Source organism: Nesoenas mayeri (assembly GCF_963082525.1).
Source record: "Nesoenas mayeri genome assembly, chromosome: 8".
NCBI classification, from domain to species: Eukaryota; Metazoa; Chordata; class Aves; order Columbiformes; family Columbidae; genus Nesoenas; species Nesoenas mayeri.
The window spans coordinates 32,313,230-32,340,448 of NC_137554.1; the positions used below are offsets into that span (position 1 = coordinate 32,313,230).

The window sequence follows — 27,219 nt, forward strand, 5'->3', positions numbered from 1 at the left end:
GTAGCATTTGTGGTAATGGCCTTGGTAATAGATTTGCTGAAAAGGTCAATTAACTTCCTTCCCAAAACCTCGCTTTTAAGCACAGAAAAGGGCTCTGCATTGAAACTACTCCCCCAAAGAGCAGAAAAGATGTCCGAGATGACACCTTTTGGTATCTCTCCTCTCCATCCTCCACTTGGGAGCTGGGCCCAGACCCCCAGAGCAGGCACCAGGACGGCACCGCTCTCCTGCCAACTTTTACAGCTCCCATTGATAATAAATCCACCCTTTTTCTTTTGTTTTTGCCATTGAATTTTACTAAGGAGACCACAGCCAAACAATTTCTATATTGTAAAAGTATTATTACACTTAAACGGTTTAGCTCACTTCAGTAGCTTCACAAAGACTTAGTGGTTTCCTTCCCCTTCTACCCCCAAATCAGCAAAGCCTGAAATTTGGAGCTTATTAGGGTTCCTCCATATAGGGAAATTAACCACTCATTGCAGAATGAATTATTCAGCAATTTCTATTCCAGCTCAGCCTCCGCTGTGGACATTTTATTCCAGAATCATTTTAGGAAACTTTGTGAGTGTATTAATTATTTCTGAAGGAAGGGACTTTAATTCCAAGACAGGGAGTCATTCAAATAAATGCTGCACACCAGTGGCTGGTTGGCCACCAGCCCTCGGGGACAACCCTGACCAGAGCAATCCCAGAAGAGGAGGTGAGGGGTGGTGTCAAGCTTGGGGAGGTTGATGCTGAATTTCCATGTCCAACAAAAACTGAAGTGAAGGAGGAAGGGTACACACCTTGATTTTGTGTGGAAAAAAACGTTTTTCCAGCTTGCTTTCAACCCAGAAGTTACAAAGTGAGAGGAAACGTTTAGTGAGAGGTTGGAGGACTTCGCATCCTGAGGTGTAACATCTGCCCCACATCACTGAGGAAAGCAAATGATTCCTGTCCCCGGGATCTCAGCACAGAGCTGGGAAAGGATAAGCTACATGGGGACATTCAGCAGGACCACAGTGTGGAGGAGGGAACGCTTGCTGTCATGTTGTGCTTCCAATATCTCCATCTTGGCTCTGCACTCTTCCTGCAATAGTCCTGCCTGCACACCAGGGTCCCCCATCCCCTGTTGGTCCCTCATAGGAGGGATGCCAGCGGTTATGCACATCCCTGGGGGGTCACAAGGCTTCCATCCATCATATGTATGAAGTCTGTTGAGGGTATCTGAGAATCACCAACTCTGACAGTGGAGAAACCTGCAAAGCATCCAAGTGCGCTCTGGCAGCTCCCAAGCACAGTGCAACCTGTGAGTGGATGGGTTTTCTACCTCTTCAACAAGAACCGGGTTTTGCTGGATATCCTCCAGTCCTATCAAACTATACATCACACCCAACCTTACTCAGACAATTCCATGGAGCCCAGAGGCTGTGCCAGAGCAGATGGACTCCTTGCCATGGCCATTCCGCCAAGCCCCACAAATGGTACCACAAAAGGGACCCCTGACACGCTGTCCACTGCCGCCATCCACGAAGATCAACACCCTTCAGAGTGTAACATCAAGGCATCTATAAGAAAAATCAAAGAGGGACAAGACGAACCCAAGCAAGGCAACCACATGCAAGTTCTCAGTGGCCAGTATCTCCTCCATGGTGAGACTCCTGAGTGAAGTTTGGGGTCACAGCTGACGAGCAGTGAAATCGCCCAAAAACGCTCTGCAGAACAGTCATCATGCTTTAAATAACACTTTAAAACCCCTTTTGATCACGTTAGCTTTCACATGACCCTTCTGAGACGTCAGGAAGGCAGCGGGAGGTCTGTGGAGCAGAAACATCCCCAGCAGCTCTTCTCGCTTGAAAGGAAGGCAGTTGGGAGACAGATGCCTGACAAAGATGCTTCACTCTCCTGCATCAGCAGTTTTCACTGGTTTTAGCATGTAGGCATTTCACAAGAAGCAGATTCCCATGTGGTGATTTAAGCCCCTCAGTACTGCCCACCCTAGTTCCTCTGGCCACGTGTTGTCCCCAGCATCTCCCTGCTGCACGTCACAAACCTCTGCTTGAGTGAAGAGCCTGCAACTGGAAAGCTGTCCTTAAGGATCCATCACACACGGGAAAACCCGAGTCCTCCTGCTTCTCGAGTTCCAGATGACACCACAGCTTCACAGCCTCCAGAAACACAAAGGCTCACAAAGGCTGATACCCAGGGAGACGCGAGCCACCGCTTCGCTGGGTCGGGAGCGGTGTACGGGCTGCCTCTGCGAAACTCGTGTTTCTGATTAAAAACTTCACAGATTTTCTTTTCTTTTCTGGAAAAACATTGTTATTCAATCCACAGCCTATACTGCAGGCTCTTCCATTTGCTTTTGGTGCAGTGCAAACATCTAAAATGACACCACGTAATGACAAGATCTGTCATCGGGATGGCTGGGGCTACAGTAGAAAGAAAAACAAGGGAGCGATCCATTCTCTCTCCCTGGAATTCATCACAGTTAAAACAAAAGGAAACCTATATTGTGCAGCTAACGCCAAATACACAGGACCAAAGGGGAAAAGCGTGACGTGAGGCATTTAGTGGTGGTTTTCTCCCATTATGGAGCATGAGGTCCTACTTGGCGGTGGATGGAGAGTCTCCAACTCCTCTAACCACAGACCTATTTGAGTAATGAAGTCCCTTGGGGAAGGAAGGGGAAAAAGAAGGATGGGGAAAAAGAAGGATGGGGAAAAAGAATGGAAAAGGGCTGCAATATCCCAGCCAACTATCTACTGGCTGGCTGAAATACAACCTGAAAGCCCCAGCAGAGTGAAACCCCAACCGGCAGCCTCCCACAGCCCCTGGTTTGCCGCGATGCTCGGTGGTGAGAGCCAGGCAGGGCTCCCTGGCAGCAGAAACCACGTGCGCCAGAGGGTTATCAGCAGATTTATCTCAACTTGAAATTGGAAGCAACCAAAAACACAATGAGCTTAGCAGAACTGGACAGAAACTGAGTAAAAAGCAAAACCAGATGAGCGACTGGGGAGTCGACTCCTCTCTTCCCTTTGAAAAGTGAAGCTGGTAATTTGAGAGAAGGCAGTTTTACCCACAGTCTCAGCAAAGGGTTTTAGGAATCACCCTAATCAGCACATAACCCAAGTGTTACATGGTATTAGACTGGGAAGCAGCAGAGAAAATCTTTCCCTAACCCTTGAAAGAGGGTCTACAGACACCCCCAAAAAAGGGGGAGCATCCTCACACCGTGGGTGACACATCCTGGCTTGGGGTGTCTCACCCATCCAGCAGGCAGAGCTGCTGGGGATCTCCCCACCGCCTTCCCCACCCCGTGTTGAGCCAGGAGCGGGGAAACTGAGGCACAGCAGGGTCCGGGAGCAAAGGCGAGTGCCAAGGGACAGCGGCTGTGAAGCACCGAGCGAGGGATGCGAGGAGCCCACGCGCCACCGCAGCCTCGCTGGGAAGGAAACCTCAGCCCTGCCCTCCCCCCAGGTGACATCCTTTGGCTCAATGTGGAATATTTGCAAGGTTTTGGGTAAAATCCAGCAGCCGCCAGGCTGAGGATGGCGCGTAATTGCAGACTAAACTGCGGTAATGGGAGGGGTCAGGGCCGATGCTGGGAAAGTCGCCCTCATTGAGATGACACCTGAAAATGGGTCCATGTGGGTAGATTCCGTCCTGCCCCTGCGATGAGGATAACACACGTGCCAAACTAAAATGATCACAGCTTTCAGCAGCCTCTCTCTCTAAAGAGCAATTGCCATTCCTTACTAATTATCTTCCTTAAGACAAACAAGAATTTTTTTTAAATCTGAAATAGGGAGAGCATAGGGCAGAGGGACAGGACACTGCCGCTTGTCTTTAAAAAATAAATACTTGTATATGCTGGATCACGCTTTCCACTTGCTGTTGCCCTTAGGAGTCAATTTCCACACTGTGTTTCCTCCACAAGAGATGGAAACCCCACAAGCTTCTACAGCAGCTTGAGGGCTCAGCCGCCTTCAGAAGGAGAATGCACCAAATCTGGGACCTAGCAGGTGAAATGTAAATAAAACCAGAAATTTTGAAATAAAAGCTAAGTGCATCTTGGCGATGAACAGGTCTGAAAACGCAGTCTACAGGCTGCTCTCATGGATCATGACCTCGACATCTTACAGAAGAGGTGTATTCTTCTAATATCAATTCAGTTCCTTGTTTAGGGAAACCAGTCTGTTAAACCTAGAGATGAACCCATCATGGATGGAAAGACAAGCGCTTCTCGGGAGAGCTGAAAGCAGGCTGGCTCCATCCAGCCAACAAGCAAGTGATGCTTGCAGGTACAAGACACATCAGCACTTTCTTGCATCCTTGACACGGAGGAGAAATGGTTGGAAGGACAAGGAGGAGCAGAGATCCCATCACGCTCATGATGCACATCTGCAAAGGCAAAACATAATCTCTGGATCTTCCACCCACGCAATTCCAACAGCCTTGCTTTCATACATCCCTCCTTCTTTCTCCAACCAAAAGGAAAGGATAAAAATGGCTGTCAGCAGTACAACATGAGTTATCAATCATATCGGTACACCGGACCAAAGTAGAGGCAAATCACATTCCCAGTATACTCAGAATCTGTGCAGGCAGGAGTGAGTGGGAGGTAAGAGGGAAAGAAAACCTGGAGCAGATAATCAGGACACCTAAAATACAAGCAGCAACTCTGCAGTCCTGGCTGCCTTCAGTCCTGTTGGTTTACTAGAAATCAACCTGATTTTTAAGTGAGCGACAGCATTGAGGAGCCTCTGGGGCAGTCACAAGCACTCTACCCCATGGGACCTCCAGGATGCCACAAAGCCCTCATCCCTCAGCCTTCACCTTAAGATAGGTATGAAAAGCCACGCTGTCCTCAGTATCTCCAATCATGCAAGTGGTAAGGAGTTCAACTTCAAGAGCTCTGTGCCACCAAGAGAAGTTGCTGGATTTAGGCAATTGGTATGAAGTGTGCTGGGGGAAGACAACACCAGACCTGTAGGTCTAAGTAAACTAAATAAAAAAGAAATGAAATACAGACCCATTGCTACATCAATCCCATCACAGGCTCTGTTAAGCTCAGCCAGCCTCAACTGCTGTCCTCATCTCTTACTGTCCCCTGGACCGCTCCAGCCGCAGGGGCTGCCCCAGGCACACCTTTGCAATCCCCACGCCAAACACCTGGAAAATGCTATCCTAGCTCAACACCCCTGGAAGATGCACCAGTTGCCATTTGCAGGCCGTCCTACAGTGAGTCAACAGCCGAAACAGTGCGGCTGAGGCTGGTATGAGTGGCAAAGCCAAGGCTGGGTGGCCCAGCCTCCTGCCACGCTCCACCTTCCAGTCCACTGCTCGCCCAGCCTGTGTTCTGCTTCTTTGCACCCAGGGTGGGCTGTGGACACCACGCGGTCGCCACGGCAGAGGCTGCCGAACCCAGCTACTGCCATTGAAGATGTCAATTAAACTCACCTTGAAACTTTCAGCCACCTGCATCTGCACCAACTGGATATTTAATCTGACACTTTTGCACATTCACTTTGTCTGAAGCCAACAGATCCATCTGCCTCAAATACAGGAGATGTCTTTTTAACACTCCAAAGCTAATGTAAAAAATCCCCTCTGGTGGAAGAACAACACTGGATCAGAGAAATTTTATTAGCCCTTAACCATGCAAAGTTGGAAGCTCATCCCCTCTTTAATTCTAATACTCCAACTCTGTTAGACATTAACCATATAAATAACCAAATACTTCACATGACAGAGCCATACTTCCAATCTGGGGCCAATAACACAGAGGATAATGAAGGGTGTAGTCTTCTAGGCTGAAGGATTTCCAGTGCTCTCCAAAGAGCAGAACAAAGATGGCCCCTTCCCCCTCCACTGCCTTCAAAGCAAAAGCTTTGATTTGCTCGGCGAGACCACATCAAGCCGGAGCACAGGCATGCGAGCAGCATGTATCTCATCGCCCCCTCCCCACTCCAGAGACACGGGCGAAACCACCAGCCATTGTGTGGTCCCAGCTCTGTGAAACAGGTCCCCACTTCAAACACCCACCTCTCCCCAGCGGGCAGCCTCCGAGCATCCTTCACTCCGCACCGCTGGGGAGGCGACGTGGCAGCACCCAGCCCGTGTCACTCCCAGACACGGTCCCTTCCACCAACCCCCTGGCACTTCTCCAAGATGAGCGTTTTCCTGGTGAATGGTTCTTGGGTGAGACTGGAGCTCCAGCTCTCTGAACACCCATGGTCTCCTGCCCGGCTCACAGGGGCTGGAGACCCAACGCTGCTGAGAACAACCCCAGTTTCCATTGCTTGTAATGAGGATCGCAACTGCCGGGGACCTCTGAAATGAAACTCTCGCCCTCTTTGGGCTCTGGTTTCCCTGACTGCAAAGCTGGGATAATGTCCCTTCTAGGCCTCACTGAGGTATTTTAAGGAGCAGGTTGAAGTTATTTGGCTCGTTAGAAAACAACCAGTGCATTCACAAAACGCTGCAGAAAGAAAGCTCTATAAAGGAAAAAAGCCTGTCTAAAAGAAGTTAAAAATGAAAAGGTGCATTAAAAATATATAAATCTGATGCTGGCTGTCCCATCTTCCAAGGTCAAGCTAAGGTAATTTTTTGGAATATGTAATCATCTGAAATCCAGCACTTCCCTGGTTTAGATGGACGCTCTGACTTTAATGCTAACTGAATATCTCCAAGTCATGTTTTACAATCAAAGTAACAAGAGCCAAATAGAGAAATGTTCAACCTGCAGCCCTGCCTAAAACTGCACCTTCAGTACTCCTGACCAGACTTCAGAAAATTAGAATTGGCTTTGCCAGAACCCAGGAGAGCAATTCTGCATTAATTATCACTCTCGCTCTACAGATAGACACACAAAAAATAAAGACAATCACAAGGCATGTTCAGAACTGACGATCAAGCACCAGGGTTCAGGACAAACATTTTCTCCTTCAAATGTTATTCAACCATCCAGCTTCTGACTGTACCTACGCTGCACGGTAAAACACACTCACCAAAACCTATATGATTTCTGTCCATTTCTGTTCAGCTTCAGCACACAGCACCTGAGCTGTACAAAAGATGACCCAAGGTCAAGCAGGGGATGTGTTGCCCAGACTATAGAGAGCATGAAGCCCTCCTGGATGAGGCATGAAATCTTTTGGGGCATTTGCTGGCACACCAGCCCCAACCCATCCTCTGCACAACCTCTGCTCCTGCAGATGGTCCATACAGCCATGAGGGCAAGTGGATCAGACCAAAGGGTGGGCTTGCCTCCCAAGCAGGGCAGTCATACCAAGACTTGCATCTTCAAAGGAATTAGCAGGACTCCCCACTAGGAGCTGCAAGGGAAGAAAAGACCCATCTCCACCACTGCGCACTGCAGACCCAGCTGTGCGGCTGAGTGGTGCTGCGTATGGTCCACCGTGCCACCTGTATATCACTAATTACACCAAGGCAGTGCCATCTGGAGTTGTACCATGCTGGTATGGGAACCTGTTTCAGCAGCAAGTTTCCCCACTTACCCCAGCAGGACCCCCATTTATGTCCTTTTCCCGCTGAATGAGGAGAGTGCAGTTGGGATGTACAGGCACAGAAAAGGGCTGTTGGTTTCTAACGCATCACACATGGGGTGGGGGAACCCACATGTTGCACCCCAGGGAAATTTTTCGTCTGCTCAGCCCATCATTTCCAGTTTGCTTCTCTCAGCACCCTCATGAAGCACATACAGCATGTATGAGAGCATGAGACACCCCTTCGGGGGTCCCCAGCGCACCAGCACTGACTGGAGTAGCTCAGGCTTACACCCAGCTCATCGCACACACATGCACAAATAGCTTGGGGGTGTACAGAGAAACGTGAACAGGAGAATGGTCCCAGATCCTTGGGACTTGGTCCCTTCGGCAAGCCACACTGGAAAGGGCTGAGCATCACTTCACAGCATCTGCAAGCAGGTTATAGCAAGTAATTCAAATGTCACTCAAATTACTGGTGCAGCACCAAGGGAACAACCCTATGTGAGCGTTGGACACGAGTTTGGGTCCCTCCTGGCTCCCCCACCCACGCTGACACGCTTCACAGGCAAACTGCCCACGCCAACAACAAGCAAACGTGCTCCAGGGCCGATTCCCACCGCATCTCCCACCCTGATTTGAAACAGGAGGTAGCTGGTTTCCCTGCCGAATGTAGCGCATTGCCACCCGCACTGAACAGGCTTCGTCTAAAACACAACCCGCTGCCTTTCCAAGCCAAGGGGGACATGTTCTCCCAGTCTGCAATGAGTAATTTCAGAAACCCCTAATGTAAAACTCTTGCTCTCCCTTCCCCTGATGTAGCAAAGACAGAGAAAGCAGCACAGCTTCCCAAGAGCTGCTTTTTTCTGCCAGCTCCTTCAGTGAAATGGAGCTGCTTACAGCTCTATTCCATCTGCACAGCAAAGCCTTCTAACCAAGTCACACCACACAGGGACATGGAGATGTCAGGGACATTTCCAAAGGACAGTGGCCATTGATAAAAGTCACTGTTGAACAGATTTCCTATTGGAAAGGTTAAATCTGTTTTAATGGATCGTCATCCCCCTACACACTTATCCACAAAGGGAAAGATTGGTTTTAGGGTCAAAAAGAAACAGCAAATTCACCCAACCAACCATGTCCCAGCCTTTGGCGCCATGACTGCCAAAGCCAACGCAGTGGCACAGTCCTCCAGCCGCTGCCTGTCACACCGCCCTCATTTCCTGCGGTAAATGTGTAGAGAAAGAGCCCAGGGCACGATGGAAGACAGACAGCGGTCCTTCTGAAAGGGAGCAAGCCCTGCCTTGTGGGGCTGATGGAAAAGCCTTGCCAGGAGCATGTCTAACAGCGAGAGAGCTCACACCAAGGGCTCTGGGGAAGCACCTGTGCAGGCCTTCCTTGCACGTATGCTTCTCTGGACACCATCACTCACCTTGGATGCACGACACTCAGCTACCTGCCCAGCAGCTCACAGGCCAGGTGGAAGGCACAAGAAGCCCCAAAGCAGGGCACTGCACACCTCGACATGCAGGGACCGGGCTGGAGGCACGGCAGAGAGCTGGGATGCTGCGGTGGAGCCGCTGCCGCCAACATCCTCCTACGCAATCCAGCGCCGCGCCAGTACCACCCGCAGCAGAAGGCCAGACCTGGGAGGTGAAGCCAAGAACTGCAGCAGGAGAAGGGTGGATGCAGAGACAGGAGAGCCAAGGGCTCTTCACCTCCCACGCAGCTGTGGAACCACAGCCAGAGAGCCCCTTTTTGACTTGTGGTTCCTCATGCTGACAGAGAATTCAAAGCTGATTTTTACTCCTGATTTGCAGATCCTGAAGAGGAGGAAAATAAGAAAAAAGAAGAGGAAAGGGCCATCTGCTCAAGGTCCCTGCAGCAGAGGAAAGGGCTGCCCATGGTGATTCCCCTGGCAGAGCCCTAGTGCGACTTTCAGGTTGACTTGGCCATTTGATTTCTTTAGTGCAATTGCGGATCCAGATGTTTTATAACACATACTATCGAGTGCGTACATGCGAGGAAACTAACTCTGATTTGAATATCCCTGAGAGCTCATTGCTCTTATTAAACACACTCTGCAGAGCTATTGCTCCATGCGGCATTAGACAGTACAAGATGTTCTGGTAGACTACAAAAATTGGCCCATAAAAAATAAACACTTCTGCCTCACTAAGGGCATCTGGAAATGACCCAGAGAGCTCGTCTATTTTCATTGGTAGCTTTTTTGTACAACAGAAGAAAGAATTTGATTGTGAATTTAGAGCAAATGTTCGTCAAACGCTTACAAGGAAACCTTCTTGAAAACACCGACAAGCATGCCAGCCGCCCAGCTCCCCATGGCCCCATTTTGTTCAGGCTCTCCCCCACAAACTCTCCTTCCTGCTGCCTCTCAGTAAATCACATCCTTGACGAAAGAAACACATCCCAAACACAGGATCCACTCGCTCCCACTTCCTCAAGCATCCAACCCCTCATATCTGGTAGACAGCAGCATGGAGGCAGCCTTTTACCACGATGCTCCTTTGATAGCAAAGGGAAAGGCAAAACCACTAACACCTTTTAAAGTTGATCCATCGCTACCTTTGCCCTCCCCATAGCTATAAATTTCTGCTCTGGCAGCTGGACGCATCAATTCAAATCCAAACAGCAGGTTCCTCCTTGGCACTTAGGGGTGCAGATGTGAAGCCTCCCTACATATGCTGGAGTGACCACGGTCATTTCTGGACCTTCAGCACATTTGCAATGGTGTCCTCCCACACTGTGGGATGTCCTGCCACGTTGCCATTGTGGGACACGAGCGAGTCAGGAAGCAGAAGGTCCAAGAGAGCTCGACGGACCCACTCACTCTGCTGCAGACGTGAACCAGGAGCACTCCCATCCATCAGTGATCAGCTCCCAGATGACCAGACAGGAATAAACAATGAAGAGACGGCATCTTCTTCAACAGCCTCTTGTCCGGAGACATGTTGCTTGTGACTGCTATCTCAATGCTCTCCAAATTCCTGCTCCAAGCCCAGCAGAGTGGAAACAGGAATGGTGGAGTCCCCCTTCCCAGATCCCACCCAGAGACGGGCTGCTTCCTTCTCAGCAAAACACTCCAAAAATGAACAAAAACAAACTCCAGCATCACGACGCTTCCCACAAGGCAGACTCCAGCCTCTCCAGCCAGGCCCAACTGCAGACACTACAGAAGTGTATTTATTTTAAAGTGACTATTTGAGCTGGAGTTTGCAAGAGGAACAGTCCGTTTTTTGAAAGTGCTTGCACTTATTGTAAAAGCTTTAGAGAATCCATCTGCTGATCTCCCAAACGTGGCGCAAGCACCTCTGCAGACCCCTGCAAGCGCCGCACCGGAGACACGGCACCCGGCGAAGGGCCATTACTGCAGCTGCACAATTAGGAAATAGCAGAATGACACAAACTGACCCGGTGTGCCCCTGTTGCACAACGCCACCCCATGCTTTTCCCCAGCCCTGGAAGTTCTCCCTCCTCAGGTCTCTATCCCAATTCTCTGCCCCTGTCTGGAGCATCTCTGTTTTCCTGTGTTCCCTGCCAGCTCCCGTCACAACTGCCTGCCCAGCTGGGATTAGGGACAAGCTCCTCGCTCCCTGTCTGCTCCCGTCTTGCAGATATTAGAGGAAAATCCTGCTCTGGTGCAGCAAGCCCCAGGGAGTCAGTGGCCAGGGATGGCCGGCGTCCAGCCTGGCGCCCCGAGGAGCCCTGTGGGAAGGAGCCTTGTCCATTGTGAAGGGACTCGGGTAATTACCAGCCCCGGAATCAAAGCAGTCTCTGCTGAGTGCATGCAAATTCCAACTTTTCATCGGTTTGGCCACGTTTGCAGAGAGATGGCAAAGACGTCTCGCAAAGTGGGCACCTCCTCCCCCTTCCTCTTGCACTGAGCTTCAGAGCAAGCTCCAAGAAAAGCTCCTTGACTTCTTCAACAGGACAAAAAACAACGTTCTTCTCCAAGCTGGCTCTCCATAATGGCAGGACCATTTTACACTCCTCCTTTCTTTTTTTTCCTCCTGAAATCCAACAGTTTGAGGTTGATATCCAGCACAGAAATTGAAAGCATGGATGGTTAAAACCCTGATAAAATTACAAGTAAAACTGAAAAGAGGGTCTTATCTCATGAACTGTTGGGCAAGTCTTAATAAAGGCTGGTGCCACCAACCCTGCCTCCAGTAATCCCCATCCTCAGGCAAAGTGCTTCCAGACACCCGCTCGGCAGCACGACAGAGCCCATCTCAACTCGCTCCTCGCCTCTGCCGACACTGAAATCAAAGCAGACTGACAGCAGGATAATTTAGGGGAAAATTATATTTTCTATATAACTTTCATACGTGACTATATTTAGCAGATGGAGAAACGAAGCCAGTGTGTTCAGTAAATATATATTTTTATAGCCATAAAAATATAAATACATATGTATGCTCCAAGAAGATCTTAAAGTCTATTTTAAGATACTCTTCACATGCAGATCATTAAAGCCTACAACATAGTTCCTTTGCCATATTATAATAAATGTGGAAAGCAAATACACACTTCTCAACTCTTGTAGGTCACGAGAGACCTAAAGATGATCTCGTTTCTCTTCTGGTCGTCCTCCTTAGTACTGTTTCAAAGGGAGAAATTGGTTTCATATGTGGGCTGGCTGCACCTCGCAGCATCGTTTTGCCTGCAAACCTAATTTAGTGAGCTGCCAAACTGCTGTAACGTAGGCAAGCATCAATTCCAGACCTCCAGAATCCATAGGGTCAGTGTTGGAAACTAATTCCTTGCCTGACAGACTGCTGGCCTTGCAAGAGCAGCAAACCCAGCGTCTTTCCACCTCTTGCATTCAGGAGGCATTAATCACACTTATATCGCTCCAGCTATTGGAATTTCTGATCTGGGCTGATTAATTTCCTCCCCGTGCCCATTTCAAGCTGCTCACGAGGTCCGGGATGTGCCTTTGGAGGGGATGCACAGCTCCTCTTCCTGCTCCCCCCACATCCAAAGCCAGGAAAGGAAACGGGACACCTTTCTCCACCTTATTTCCTCAAGACTTCTGTCCCTGGGGAGTCAACAAGGTTTTAATCAGCACCTGGCACCGTATCTATCAGATATGCTAATAAGGTACCTTACCTTAACAAACACCCTCAAGAGCAGACTCATCTATCTTAATTGGTAAACGCTTCATTAATAATGCAGCTGAGGAGTCTCAGAGCTAGAAATATAAATAGCAAGTTCTGATGCAAGGGGTTTTTTTGTGTTCCAGCAGTAAAGATGCAGAAGGTCTCTCGCCGTGCCCCGCTGCAGACAGAGGAGCCCTTTGCAGTCTGCACAAAAAGCCCCTTTTCTGTCTATGGAGGGTTCAAGTTCAGAGCATCGCCTCCCAAAGGAGAAAGGCATTCCTGGGCTGGGAGGCACCCAGGAGGATGGGAATCCATCAAGTGCCATCACAGAGGTCAACGTGACAACGCTACCGAGACAGTGGCTTCCAGCCTGCTGATCAATGACAGGAAAAGCATTAAAACGCCTCTTCGGTTAAGTCACAAATTCCAGTCCTATGATTAACGCCGCTCTTAGCCAGGGAGCAAAGCAAAGGCCCAAACATCGCAACCAGAAGGGACGTCTGAAGAAAAGGATCTTGTGTGTCTGAGACTATATATTCTGCAATGAGATGACCCCAGGCCTACCATGTTAATCTCCAGTTTTCCATTTTAAGGACTTAGCCAAAACAAGGCAGGGGAGTATCTGAAACCCAGCTCTACTAATGAATTCCAGGGGTGTTGAAATAGTAGGCTCAGGTTCTCCTTTTTCTTATAAATTCATTCTGCAGACAAAAAGCCAGACAATTAAGGATTTTAAGTCCAGCCAGAGATTTGATCTTCTTGATCTTAATCAAGCTCCTTGGAGCGATGGCCATTGTTTTGCACAAGACCATTTTTATTGCCCTTTTTTGTAAAGTTCTGGTTATCACTCCCTACAAAGTCTGAATGGGTCAGACTAGGGGGTTAAATCTAAACGTAGAAAAAGAACTGACTGGGTTTTTTGGAGCTTGAGTGCAACAATTGTTGGTAAATATCTTCTTCCTAATGGCATTTGCAGGATTTAAATAAAAAGGAAGTGTTAGATCAAATCCCAGATAAACAGTTTTTGGCAAGAACTTGATATTGCAAGTGAGGAGGTTTCAGCCACTTTTCCTGGGGAAAAATTGCCAAACCCATTTTGTTCCAGATTCAACTATCATGTACACATCTTAATTTTATCTAAGCAACCCTCCTCTGACCCTGTCTCTGACAACTCGCAAGTCTGTTTCTGCATTATTTATGGTGTCTTTCCACAGCAAATGGCTCTTCCAACTGGTCAGAGGATTCTTTCTGAAGTTTTTGAAGAGGTTCTAGCACCAGGCTTGGAGAATGAGGCTGCTCTACAAGTCCAAGCCACAAACAATCAGTGTGACTTCAGGTCTGGTGCTTAAAGCTCCTTTAGAAATTGCTCCTGGGCACACGTGAAATCTCCCGATCAGAACAAAAAGGCAAGCCGGAGATCACATTTCCAAAAAATGACAAACAGTCACACCTGGAAATGCTGCTTTTTTCCCCCAAATCCTCTTCTAAAACCCATTTAGTGCTTGTGGGACAGTAAGAGCAAAAAACTCTTAACAGGGCACTTGTGTAAAAAGAGCAGCTCGGCAACACCTCCCGGGACAGCAAAGGCAAGATGGGATTTAGCGAAGGGGTCTGCATGGGCACCACAGCCTTGTGCCCCTCTGCTGGTCACAGGCGGGGGGGTTCAGCGCTCCCAACCCCACCCACAGCCCCTGGCTGGAAGCGCTTTGTCCGAGACAAACCCGTCATTGTGCAGGATGCTCTGCAGCGCCAGCCCGGCAGGACATCAAGGACATTGGAAACTGATTTCTCCGGCCAGCCTGAGCTCCTGCCTCCCATCCCACTGATTAATAGTTCTCCGCAACAGTGGCTAATAGGATCCTCTTTGAAATCCAAATAAACAGCATTAGTGACCTCAGAGCCCTGCCTGCTAACTGGACATACTCCCTGCCTTTAACTCTCTCCGTCTTCCGTAGCATCTTCCTCTACCAAAGCTCCCTTCCCTCCCGTTTTCTTTTCGAACCCCTACACCCCTGTTCTGGCTGTTCCTCACCTGCTGCCCCAGCTATATCCCTACATGAGGACATACAGCAGCATCGCCCCAACCCAGTACATCCCTCCTCATCCCCCCCTGCCCGGGGAAGGGTTCGGATCAGCTTCTGAAGCCCCACGATGTCCGTACCCACACTAACTCCAGGACAAGGAGTTAAAACAAACGCTCCCCTGACAGGGGGAATTGCAATTGAGTGTATCCCTGGGCTGATTCTCAGCAGCCAGCAATTTAAAGCTAAAATTCACCAGGCTCCCCCATCGCTCCCACACCTAGCTCAGCAGAAGCCTGTCTGTAAGGGACTAACATTTAGGCAACCAGCTCTGACTACAGTAAATCTCCTTCTTTCCTCCTCTTTTTTTTTTTTTTTAATCCATAACCACCAGCTTTAAAGCTTTAAATCAATATCCCCTCTTGCGATCTGCATTCAGTGAGGAATTATTCACATTGAGAGCTTTAAAAATTAAGCTAAACCCTGCAGGGCCCAGGCCAAACTTAAATCACAGCAAAGCTTTAAACACTGGATCAGGGACACAGCGTGAGCCGTGTCCTGGCCTTAGATGCAAACTAAATGTAGAAAACAAAGCAGCCGTCGCTGTGTTAAAAGAAAAAACCATAAACGGTCCATGCTGTGGCTTCTCCCAGGGACACAAGGGACAGGGCTTTCCTTCCACGACGAGAGGTCAGCCCATTCCAACCAAACTTCTCACAAAGGAAAGAAACTAATTGTCCCCGCAAAGGAAGGAGATTTATTGTCACCATTTGAAGGAGAAAAGGGCATCTGATCCATCCACCCGTTTGGGATGCCGGCCAGAGGCGGCTTTTTCAGAGGGGCAATGAGGGCAGTGCCACGTGTCCCCTCTGCGGTGGCACCCGCAGGAACAGCAGGTCCTCAGCATCGTCGCCCACTGCTGCTCATCACCAGCGACAGCCACCCCGGCTGGGCAGAGAGCGTCACAAGCTGAGCCCAGAGGCCACACTATCCCTGCAGGTGCCAATTTTAAGAAGCAACTGAAGAGGAGGCAGGAGAAGAAAAACCCAAAACCTAAACAAGCTCCTGCTTGTGTCCTCCAGAAGCACAAAGGCAGGAGCAGATGGACAGAAGAGCAAGGACTCACGATCTCACTGGTAAGAGGAGTTCCCACCTTTGAGATGGGATCTAACCTGCTAAATGACAGGGACAGATATTAGAGGGAAGACCTCCTGGTCCCCCATCTCTCCTCACACCACTGGGACATGGGGCTCAAGCATCTGCCTCCATACAAAGACACCCCAATCCCACCCTGTCACCCACCTGGTGCTGTGATGGTGGCAGAGGGTTGGGTACAATCAGTCCAGGAAACACCAGCTGGATTTCCACCGTCCCCACAGAGGTATCTAAGAGCACTGTGAAATCTTTCCCTCTTGCCTGCTTGAGGGATGGAATGAAGAAGCTCATCAGGACTGTGCAAAGAGCAGCTCTGATCTCACAGCCACCAGCCCAATGTAAGACCAAATACGGACTGTTCAGCAAGCATCCTTGATCCCTCAGCCACCAGCCCAACCCAACGAGGACTGTAAAGGGCAGAGGGGCTGGAACAAGGCTAAGAAATGGGCACAAAGCAATGCAAATCAAGAGGGTCTCCTGGCCCCAAATGCCCTTGTCATCCTGCCACACCTTGGACTCTTATAGGTACGAACAGCACAGGGACCTCTAGGCTCGAAACCACCCCAGCACAGAGGTTACACCTCATGTTCAACCTTCAGATGCCCACACGCAGCCACTTCTCCGGCTTTTAGTCACAGGGGTGACTGCCCAGGCCTTCGTATTTGTAAAGTCCTTAGGAAATCCTTGGAAGAGAAGAGCAGAGCATTAGTATGAAATAACGGCTTTTGATTCCGCTCCATCTGAAAGCAGCGGTTCTTTGTTCGGCCCTGCGCCGCCTAAGCCAAGGGTTAAAATTTGACTGTCTGGGATGTAAGAAGGCCATTCCCTGCAGTGGGGGACAGACGGACTTGTGAAGATCTGAAGAACGAGATGTCTTTCCAACCTGTTTGGACTCCAATAACCAGCTTTAGATCTAACAATAGGGGGCTGAAAACCCAAATGCCCCAAAGCCTGGAGGCAATCAGGACTGTTTAAGCATCCGCAACTGACATTTCTAACACCACCTGAAATGTGTATTTTCCTTTCTGTTTCAAAGCCTTATTTTCCAATAAGATTATGTGCAGGATAAATACCCTTATACGGTGACAGCAGGCACTGCACAAGAAAATTGGGGATAATGGTAAAAGCAAAGATTTACAGATACTTATCTCAGCATCTGCAAGAAGTATTAGCTTTGAATGCGGTGTTCAAACACAATGTCAATCACCAGAACCCAGAGAAACTGCAAACTTGCTTTGCTGAACTCGGCCCTAAAAGAAATTAAATAAAATTAAATAAATAAAACAGAACTATTGTGGCTTTTTTAGAAACTCTCTCTCAAATGGGAAGTAACAGCTTTATGCACAAAACACCCGGCTGGTCCAGGTCGACAAAGCACAAGAACAAATGAGTGACCAAGAGGAATGATTTGGTGCATTGGGAGAGGTTTTGTCCGGGGCAAGGGGCACTCAAACATGAGGGACCCCACCGTGAAGCTTCAATGGTTTCTGCTGTCACCATTCCCTCCATACCCCCAGCCTAGGAAGAGGACCCCAAGCTCGGGCTGTTGCGAGCAATCGCTGACCAACACCACCCAGGACAACACACCTACGTGCAAATTTGCCAGCCAGCAGCTGCCAAATGCACACAGAGGTCCTACACATTCCCACATAAATAATCCATATAGCAAGGAGGCCCCTGCAACACATTTGCCCTGACACTGACCTAGGAGGAAAGGATGTGCAATCAGGTCTTTAAACTTTAATGAATCACCTCGAAAAGGAATACAACAGTCACCAGCTTAAAAATACTCTATCACTAGCAATTTGAATGGAGAGGAGATTGAAGAGAATGATGCCTCTTCAACAGTCCAGATCTTCTTACCTCTTTGAGGCCAACATGTACTGGCATCTCTGAAGACATAGCTGGACCTCCTTCAGCTGGCCAGACGTGCCATGGAAGTACAGGATCCACTCCCATCATCAGCGCTGAACATCTTTCACACCCCCAAAGTCAACTGGGCACACAACCGATCCCCCAGATCAACAGCCCAACATCTGACAGTGAGACTCAGGCTACAGCCATAGATCGTCAACAGAAAACCTAAGCTGCGATCTGAAATCTTATCTGGTCACTGCAGAAATGCAGCGGAGAAGGTCAAGTTTCCATCATTCAGCACAGAGACTCAGCGCCAGCGCATAAAGAAACACTAAAAAATATCACTGTTGAGTTAAGACAACTTTGGGGTTTATGCTTTGCAGCCAAATATCACTCGGCGGCCATTAAACAGATTTTTTAGCCATCAGTGGAACATTAGAAATTCCATGAATTTGAAGTTTATTATTTCCACGATACAGTTTATACTTTTTTCAGGATTTATACTCCTTGGCTTCACTCTTTCAGCTATAAATAAAACCATTTGCTAAGTTGGCTGATACACCGCAGCCCATGACTGGCACATTTATGCAAGCTGGCTGAAAAACAAGACGGTTCAAGGAATCGCCAGAAACACTAAATCCAGTTATTTCAAATCCATTTTGAAACATCTAATAAATCTGCAGGGATCACTTGATATACAGAACTGGCTAAACTCAAGTAGCTGTGCTTCTGCACAGCATCTCTGAGGTTTATGGAGTGGCTGATCCGCATTTTACAGCTTTCAATCTCATGTCCTTCACAGTCTATCACAAAATATTCATGTCTTTGGATAGTCTTCAGAAAGGCAACCAGAGAAAGAAATGGCAAAAGAGATCCAGCAGAACATTCCTGTAGTATTCCCCGTGCCTTCCTACATGAACCTGGAAATGGAAAGGAGATTCACAGCTTCCCATCTTGGTGGGACACACTTGGCAGGAAGGGATGGACACGCAGGGGTCTTTGCACCCTAGGCATCCCAAACAAGAGGATGTCCCATGTATCACCCAAGAGACTGGTCTCCACTCCCTCAGACCTCCTGGAAGATACTTTCCTTGATGAAGAAGTTACAGCAGCTTCTCAAGAGAGTGCCCTTTCGTCAGCTTTACACCTACAAAGAATCTATTTCACAGAGCTGCGTTGCCCCTAGGGCTTGTTCACACTGTCTCTTTCGTACGCTCGAGACACGTCCTCATCACATGTTACAGCAGCCATGAGTGGTGAGAGGTGCTAGGAGGGGAAAAGCATCAAGTGGACCAGAGCGCTGTGACTTTGATATTGCTTGAGGTCAATGTATGCACAGGCTCATCACAAGCAAAAAGCAGATCTGGAAGCTGCTCTGGTCCACCAACAAGCCCCGGTGAGATGGTGAGCCCATACAGCTACTCCCCAAGTCAAAGGGAGCTGGAGAGCTTTAAGCCTAATGAGGCTGAGCCAGTGGTAAATGATGCATTGGGCTACATTTATGCAGCTTTTGGGGTTGATGGAAATTCTGAAATCCGCCCAACTCAGAGCTCCCTGGTTAGCGAGAGGCAAATGATGAAAGACCTGATCACAGGAGATAATAAATAAAGATATCCGACTCGATGCTTTTATCATAGCATTTGTAATCTGTGCCCTGGGAACTACTCGGAAACAGAAAGTAACTGTAGCCTCAGGATACGTCAACAGATCTTACCCCAGCACACAAGGGACTGAGGGCTTTGCTTCTCCAGTAAGATGAGTAAGCTAACGGAGAAGGCACGAGTCATCTCACTGCGAGAGGGCTGTGCAGGAAACCCTGAGCTAGAGGCTGAATATTCAACAGGAGCTTTTGCACGCCTACTTTCTGAGCAAAACAAAAACCTTGGAAAGCTGCTCAGGCAGGTGACAATCAGCATTGCAAAAGCAATGCAGGCCCCCCAGGAACAAACGCCGGGTGTGGTGCTCCCAGAGAGCAACTTGAGCCCTGGAGAACTGCAAAACTTTGAGCCTTGATTAGGCCAAGAGAGATTGTGAGAGGACAAATCAGATGAGAGCCATGGTCGAGGGCTTCCCCCCTTGCCTCCCCAGCTCCAGAACATCCTGTGTCCAGGTAGGAGCTGATGTTCTCTTTGCCACCAGCCAAAGCCATACTTCTGAGTTTTGGTTTGGGGCTCCCTGACCTCCAAGACCAACAGCTTGGGTATGTCCCCTGCTAGCTGCCTGTTGGCTTTTCCTCACCTGAAAGCATAATTATTGCTTGGAAGTCCCTCCTCTCCCTTTCTATCTCCAGAACAGAAGCAATGGATAGCTTCCAGCAGCCATATTTCACCCATGGAAATGCCAACCACTTAGGGGCATACAACACTTGATAAAACCCGTGGAATGTTTTTATCGCTCTGCCCGGTCTGGTTAACCACTAATGAGATCCCAGCCCTCAACAGCACATCGCTGTGTAATTCCCCTCCCTGCTGTCCCCAACCCTTCCAGGATAACGCTGCTGACCACCATGACAACGTGCAGCACCCAAGGCACAAGCCAACACTGGATACGTCCCCACCTCTGCTCCTGATGCTGGGAGCCTAAATAAATAAGTAAATCAATAAATCATTCCCTGCTCCTCCCTGGTGCAACCGCTCAGAAATTGCTGAGTTCAACCTTACTTATCGCTGGATGTAGCGCAGTTTTGTTTTCTAATCCCCTACATCTGCATTTTGTACGAGCCCTTTTCTAAGGCTCTTAAGATTTTCTTTACGGTTTATGGCCCTGCTCGAGCAAGATGACGCATCTTTAAACTTTCCACTCAAAAGAAGCGCTGAGGGATGAAACCACTCAAAACCCAAGGAGCTGCTTTGGAAAACGGTCCCCACAGAAAATGGCCAGCAGGAGCTTTCTAAAGTCATTAACTTAAGATAAGCGATTATCTTTTCTGTTGGAAAGACTCCTCATTCCTGATATCACGACAAAACATTGAACCATCTGAGAACTTTTCTTCTTAGCTTTGCTCAAAAGCCAGAATGATGACAAACAAGTACTGAGCTCACAGTAAAAAAAAAGACCTTATCTGTTTTCTTACACAGAGAGCAGAACATGGTTTACCAGCACAGATATAACGCGCAGCCCCTTCTCCTGTACCCCAACTCAAGAAATCCTTGTACATCTCCAATTCAGATGATCCGAGAGCAACTGAGATCCTTCAGGTTCAGGCTGCAGTCTCCTCACTGATACATCCTGACAGTCAGAAAGGTTTATCATGGTCTCTAGAAGCTCAAAGACACTTCAGATTTAATGTCCCTGGATCCAAATGAGAAGAAAACCAGCCCAGCCAGGCTGGCAAAGTTATTTTTGGTGGAAAAGCCCAACAGGAGGCAGGCAACACACACGCCAAAGAGAACAAGATCTAAGAGAGGAGATGCTGCTGCTGCCTGGCTGCCTACGGGGTTGACCTTTACATCCTCCCCCCTTACAAGAACCTCAGCTTCACAGCCACCATAGGTCCCTGGAGATCCCCATCACACCAGAGGGTGTTGGCTCCAGTTCACCTGGGCTTTGGGGTCTGCAGGGTCAGGCCAGCACACATACACCAATCCAAGAAATGAGGACAATACACAGCGAACCATTTCACCCCATGCCTTAAAGACATCAGCCCGCTTCTCCTCTTTGCCCTCGACGCCGCAGGGAGCCTCTGATCTTAACCAGCTCCCTGAGCACCACCCCCAGGGCCTCACGGCAGGGCACTCCACAGGGATTTGGGCTGCATTTCAAAGACAAAACATTGCCAGAATAGGAAAACCCTGGAAAAAAAACACAACAAAACCACAAACAGCTCTACTGCTCTACACTAGGCCTGCAGGAAGCTGAGGATGCCACCAAACACCCAACTGATGGGGCCCCTCAACAAGGGTGCTAAGCCAGGAACCACATGGCCCTACAACCCCCAAGGAGCACATGCTGCCTCCCACATCAGAGCTTTGAAGAACTGTTTGCATACAAGGCTGTGTTGAATTAAGGCAGCCAGAGATAGCGTTGTATCTCCAACAAGGAGCGTGCACATGGCTTCCCCTCATGGTGGAGATGACCTGAGCAGTGCTTCCAACAGCAGCACCAGGCTGGGGAAGAGCCACTGCACTGGTTGGGCATCATCTTCAATAGGAAGGTTTGGGCAGAACACGCAGAAGAGGGGAAAGACAAGTCTTACTTGGCCCAACAGGAGGCAGAAGGACCTGAGATGATGTCCCGGTCCAACATACAACCAGTGCTGGGAACAGAACCCAAAACCTTGTTCTACTCTGGCTGGTCTTGTAGAGCCAATGATACCGGACCAATCCTCTGCAGCCTCAGCTGAGCTCTGGGAAAATGTCTGGAATATCTGTCAGGCCAAGAGCTTGGTGTATCATCTGGAGAAGGCAGGACCCTCCACAGCGCAGGCAGATGCTACAGTCACTCCGGTTCCAGAAGGAAACTTCTGCCACTACACGTGCAACCATTTTTCTGCACTCTGCCTCAGTGCTGTTCCCACATTCACGAGACAAAAACACCACCACCACACACAGAAAACATTCCCTTTGGTTAGGTTGTTAGCTGTTTTTACTGTAACATTCAAGCTAGACTCTGACTACCTGTGTAACCATAAAAGCTCATTATTGGCCTGACTGGCTTCACAGAATCAGAGAATGTTCGGGATTGGAAGGGCCCTGGAAAGCTCATCCAGTGCAATCCCCCCATGGAGCAGGAACACCCAGATGAGGTTACACAGGAAGGTGTCCAGGCGGGTTGGAATGTCTGCAGAGAAGGAGACTCCACAACCCCCTGGGCAGCCTGGGCCAGGCTCTGCCACCCTCACCAGGAAGAAGTTTCTTCTCATATTTAAGTGGAACCTCTTGTGTTCCACTTTGAACCCATTACCCCTTGTCCTACCATTGGTTGTCACCAGCAGAGCCTGGCTCCATCCTCCTGACACTCCCCCTTTCCATATTGATCCCCATGAATGAGTCCCCCCTCAGTCTCCTCTTGTCCAGCTCCAGAGCCCCAGCTCCCTCAGCCTTTCCTCACACGGGAGATGCTCCACTCCCTCCAGCATCTTGGTGGCTGCGCTGGACTCCCTCCAGCAGTTCCCTGTCCTGCTGGAACTGAGGGGATCCTAGGACCTTAATTAATCTCTCTTAGATCTAAAGAGACAAAAAATAAAATGGAAGCTCTAAAAAGAAAAAAAATGCTTTTAGTCCTCACCAGCTGATTTCTTGCTCTCACCTGGATTTGGATGCAGATGCACAGCATCACCCGTGCTGTGGAGAACTTGCTCCCACCAGCAGCAGAAAAACAGTCCCAAGCCCCCCCAGCCATTGCTTCTCCTTCCCTGGGCGACCCCAGCACAGCACCCCCATTTATTACAGACGGCTTCATCAACGATAACCAAACACGACACCCAGTCACCCTGATTTCGCTTACAGTCCAACTGTCCTGCGGAAGGGATGAGCCATTCCACCGCCAGTATAGGACGCAATCAAATATTTAAATGAATGTTTCTTCTCTACGCCGGCTTTGCCTTCCTCCCGCCAGCGGCTACCAAGTGGCAGAGCAATCTCCTCGCATTACCCTGACAACCCGAGGATGGGTTACAGCCATCGCCAGGCTGCTGAATGGCCGAGTTTGGGCACTTGACATGCTACAATAGGATACGTTTGCCTTTTTTTCGGAAATGAGAGGCCGACATTGTGAAGCAGTTAAAGCCAGACATCCAAGCGAGGCCATCACCACACACGGGCTCAAAAGGCTTTGTCTGCCCTTCTAAGAGAAATTTCATAATATGCGAGGGTGAGCAGTCAGCAAAAGGCTTGGATCTCTTGACTTATAATCATCCTCGGTTTCCTCACAACGGCCCTGAATACATCTTTGATTGGTTATGTATGAGAGGAACCGTCCCCAGCGTGGTGCCAGACATGTGCGACACAGACCTGCATTGGACTCCTGAGCAGGAAGGAGACTTCAATTCAGCAGCCAGGCTCAACGGGGAGAAAATAAAAATAATAATAACAACGTAAAAATGTGGCAATTATTTCACCCCGAATGGTTTCGAGCTATTACTGGTTCCATAAGGGCTTGCCTGGAAATTAAAGGCTGAAGCACTTGTGGTCCCCCCCCACCCAGATGAGGCGAAGAGCCAATTCCCAGGCTATGGCGCTCATCCCCCAGAAAGGCATTTCCACCTAGTCCCTCGTTTCTCAACCCAAAGCCAAAGCCACCCTGCCCTTGGGGGAGTCCATCGCACCCCAGCATCCACCAGGACCCCAGCCCCCCCGGGGGAGAGGAGGGAAGGGGGACGCGGATCCGGTGCTCATGCACCGCGCGAGCGGCTTTCCCGTTGTTCTAGGCGAACAAAAGACGAGCGGCACAGTGGGCCCCGAGAAGGGTGCCTTCCCTTTAATGAACGTGATTTCAATCCCAGTGAATATTCATAAAATTACCCCGGCTCTAATTTGTATAAAATGACAGCCTGCAAACCAGGGATGATTGAAGAGGACCAAAATCATTTTGTTTGATTACAATCTCCCCTCCCTCCTCCCCCCCTCCCCACCTTCATTATCTTTTATGTCTATTTAAACTCTGGACACTGCATATTCATCTCAATTCTCCCTCCATCTCTCCTTCTGTTTGTGAGCTGCTGCTGCTTTTTTTCCCCCTCCCGTCTCTCCTCCTTTCATTGTAATTTTATTCTTGCTTCTGTAGTGCATTCAGGGATTTGAGGAGGTTTTCTGGGGGGTGGACTTCATTTTATATATAAAAAAAAAACACTAGTGTGTTGTCTGGATAGAAAATTACATTTGCATGCTCAAGGGGCCTGAGGGCTTCTCTGTGGGCTTGGCAAAGATCCTACCTCGGGGGGGGGGGGGAGGGAGGTGGAAGATGCTGATTTGATTTCCTCCTCTTCCCACCCCTTCCCCCTTTCCTTTCCATATTATAAATGTCTGCCTGATTTTTCTTTTCTTTTTCTGCATGTGCAAACCACTTGAAGAACAATGGCACAGATTAGAGGCCTTCCTTAGGGCTGTTTGTGAATGCAGTTGTGGAGTTCAGCAAAGCAGAAACATTACATACAGTAATTGGACATTTAATTACTAATGAAGCTAGCAACTGAGTATTTTTTTTTCCGAGGGTCTGAAGCAATGTGACAGACCCTCCAACTGCAGGTTTAATTATAGTTGGAGATGGGCTTAATACTCCATCTTGCACTCTATTAGCCTCTCGAAAGTCCTTCTGCCTTTTATTTGTAATTTTTATGCCCCTGCCCCCTCCGAGGAGGGAAACATCCCAATGCCCAAGCCACTGGATGGGATGATGCTTCTGCTGCTGCTCTCGATTGCAGTGAAGCTGACGCCAGCCTTGGACAGGTTTCCTATGGAGCCAGCTCTCCTAGGAGCATGGGGGAAAGGGACCTATTTTGGTGGCTGAGAACATCCAGAACCAATCCCTCCTTGCAAGATCATGTCCCAGTTCTGGTTCAACCTGGTTTCTGACACCACAGCAGGTTTCAGTCCCTCTTTTTAAGAAGCCAAATACTCGCATCATTTATCCCCACTTGGAAAGATTTCTTTTCCTCCTACTATCTAGCTTAAGTTTTCTTCCCCTTCCTCGCTTTCACCAAGTCATTGCCTCCTCCAAAGCCCATGGGCCAACTGGGAATGAAGGCCTTTGTGGAGTCCCCATGCTGCACAGGACCCAGAGCAAGCTTCAGGCAGCACTAAAGCAGTTTTGTCCCCCAAAAGCTTTGCTCCTCTAGGTTTATAATAGTGCAAAACACTGTGCTGGTTTTAAGAGGGACAGGTGATGGTTCTGGAGGGGAAATTAGGCTACGTTCACTTACATACCTGAGGTCCCAATCCTATCACTGGCAGCACATCTAAGAGGACCCCAAATTGATGAGCCAATCTGCACCGGACCACAGTTCTCACCTCTGTCTGGTCTCTGACAGAGGCTGGCAACCCCTAGGAAGACACAGTGAGAGCTTCTCCCCTGCTTCTGGCAAGCAGCAGCTTCAGGACTTCCTGAGCTGGAAGCTGCATCTGGACCATATGGTTTAATAATGCCAAAAATCGGGGCTGGAATAGGGCTAACAAGCAAATTTGGAGCTTTTTGATCTCGTTCTGCCTCACCGAGTTTCATTCATTGTTGCTCCAATTTCCTTCTTCAGGGGAAAGGAGACTAAGTGCCAGGCAATCCCACCTCCTCCTGCAGAGTACTAAGCTCCAGGGAGCAGAACTTCCAGCTTCTGTTGATCAGAAAACCTTCTAATTGATTACAGATGAACGGCATGCAGGGAAACGGTTGGATTTTAAGAGCACAGAGAGCACTTTTGTAAAATGTCATATGCATATTGGGATTTTTCTTTCCTGGTTTTAATGACAAAGTGCAAATTGGGGGGGGGGGGGAGATGGCAAAGTAACAGATGTGAGGACAAGAAAAATGTTCCTGATGAATAAGTCGCCTATTTCTTCCTCCAGATTTTCCAGCACATCTCCTTACCCTTGTAAAATTGTATGCTCTCGAGGTTTGTTCACGCTAATGCTCATGTGTGTTACAGAGCGTATGACCCACACTCAAACGGGGACCATAGATTCAAGTGGCCTGCACAGTCCTTACATGGCAGGGCCATCTCCTCTAGTCTCAGGGTGCCAAGCCAGCAGGAAGGACTCATGTCTATGGGAATGTTGTGCCAATTTAGCTACATCCCCTGCAAAATGGAACGGTCGGTTTCCCACTTGCATGGCTAATGATGGAATTCATCTCCTACCCACTAAACCAGCAGACAAGGCTCCTCTACCATCAACTGCAAGACAATCCCCTACCTACCCCAAGGACTGGGTCAGCATCACCTCCAGGCAGCACCGGTGTCTCCAGTGACTAACAGATCTTGGAGGACTATACTGAAAAAGACACAAAACTTTTAAATGGCAGACAGCAGGCAAGACGAATCCCTCCCAAACAGCATTTGCTTGGCTAATATATGTAATTTCCCCCCAGGATTTACCTTCTAAATGTGGGATTCAGCCAGTAAGCGTATCAAAAGTTCACTGGCACCGGTGAGAGGCCCTGCTGTTCTGTCTCTGACTTGGATCCCAGACAATTCGCCCCTGGCTGTTTTCAGAAGCAGATACCATGCTCCTTGGACCAGGAACAGGAGTCTACAGTGAGCCTTTCCCTAAACTTTGCCTAGTTCCTCAGCTTTGCCTGAACTCAAGACTTTTTTGTTGTTGCGTGGACACTGGACAGCAGAGGATTTCAGGGGATGCAGCGGCCTGGCCCTTGTTCACCTTCTTTGCACATGGAAGCAGTCAAACAAGAACTATTTCCATGTCCCTTGAGATGACTTTCAGCCTGTCCTTCACACAGAGATGCAGCTGATGGACTTGGTCACTGCTTTACTAAGTCCTTTTAGATCCCTTTTCAAATCAAGCTAAACAATAGGGGACCACTGCGAAGTGGGGCAGTGCAGGACACAGTGAGACCCATTCCAGAAAGGGCAAACAGCCCATACAAGCCTACATAGATAGTAAAATCTGGCCAGAGATGCCGGCT

General features: G+C 48.9%; 1 protein-coding gene across 1 annotated transcript in view; it reads right to left on the minus strand.

Annotated features, from left to right (window-relative positions):
• Positions 1-27,219, minus strand: part of ZSWIM5 (zinc finger SWIM-type containing 5) — a gene marked incomplete at its 5' end in the record, with an annotated part of 110,493 nt that overhangs the window by 41,101 nt on the left and 42,173 nt on the right. The gene's annotated exons all lie outside the window — the stretch shown is intronic.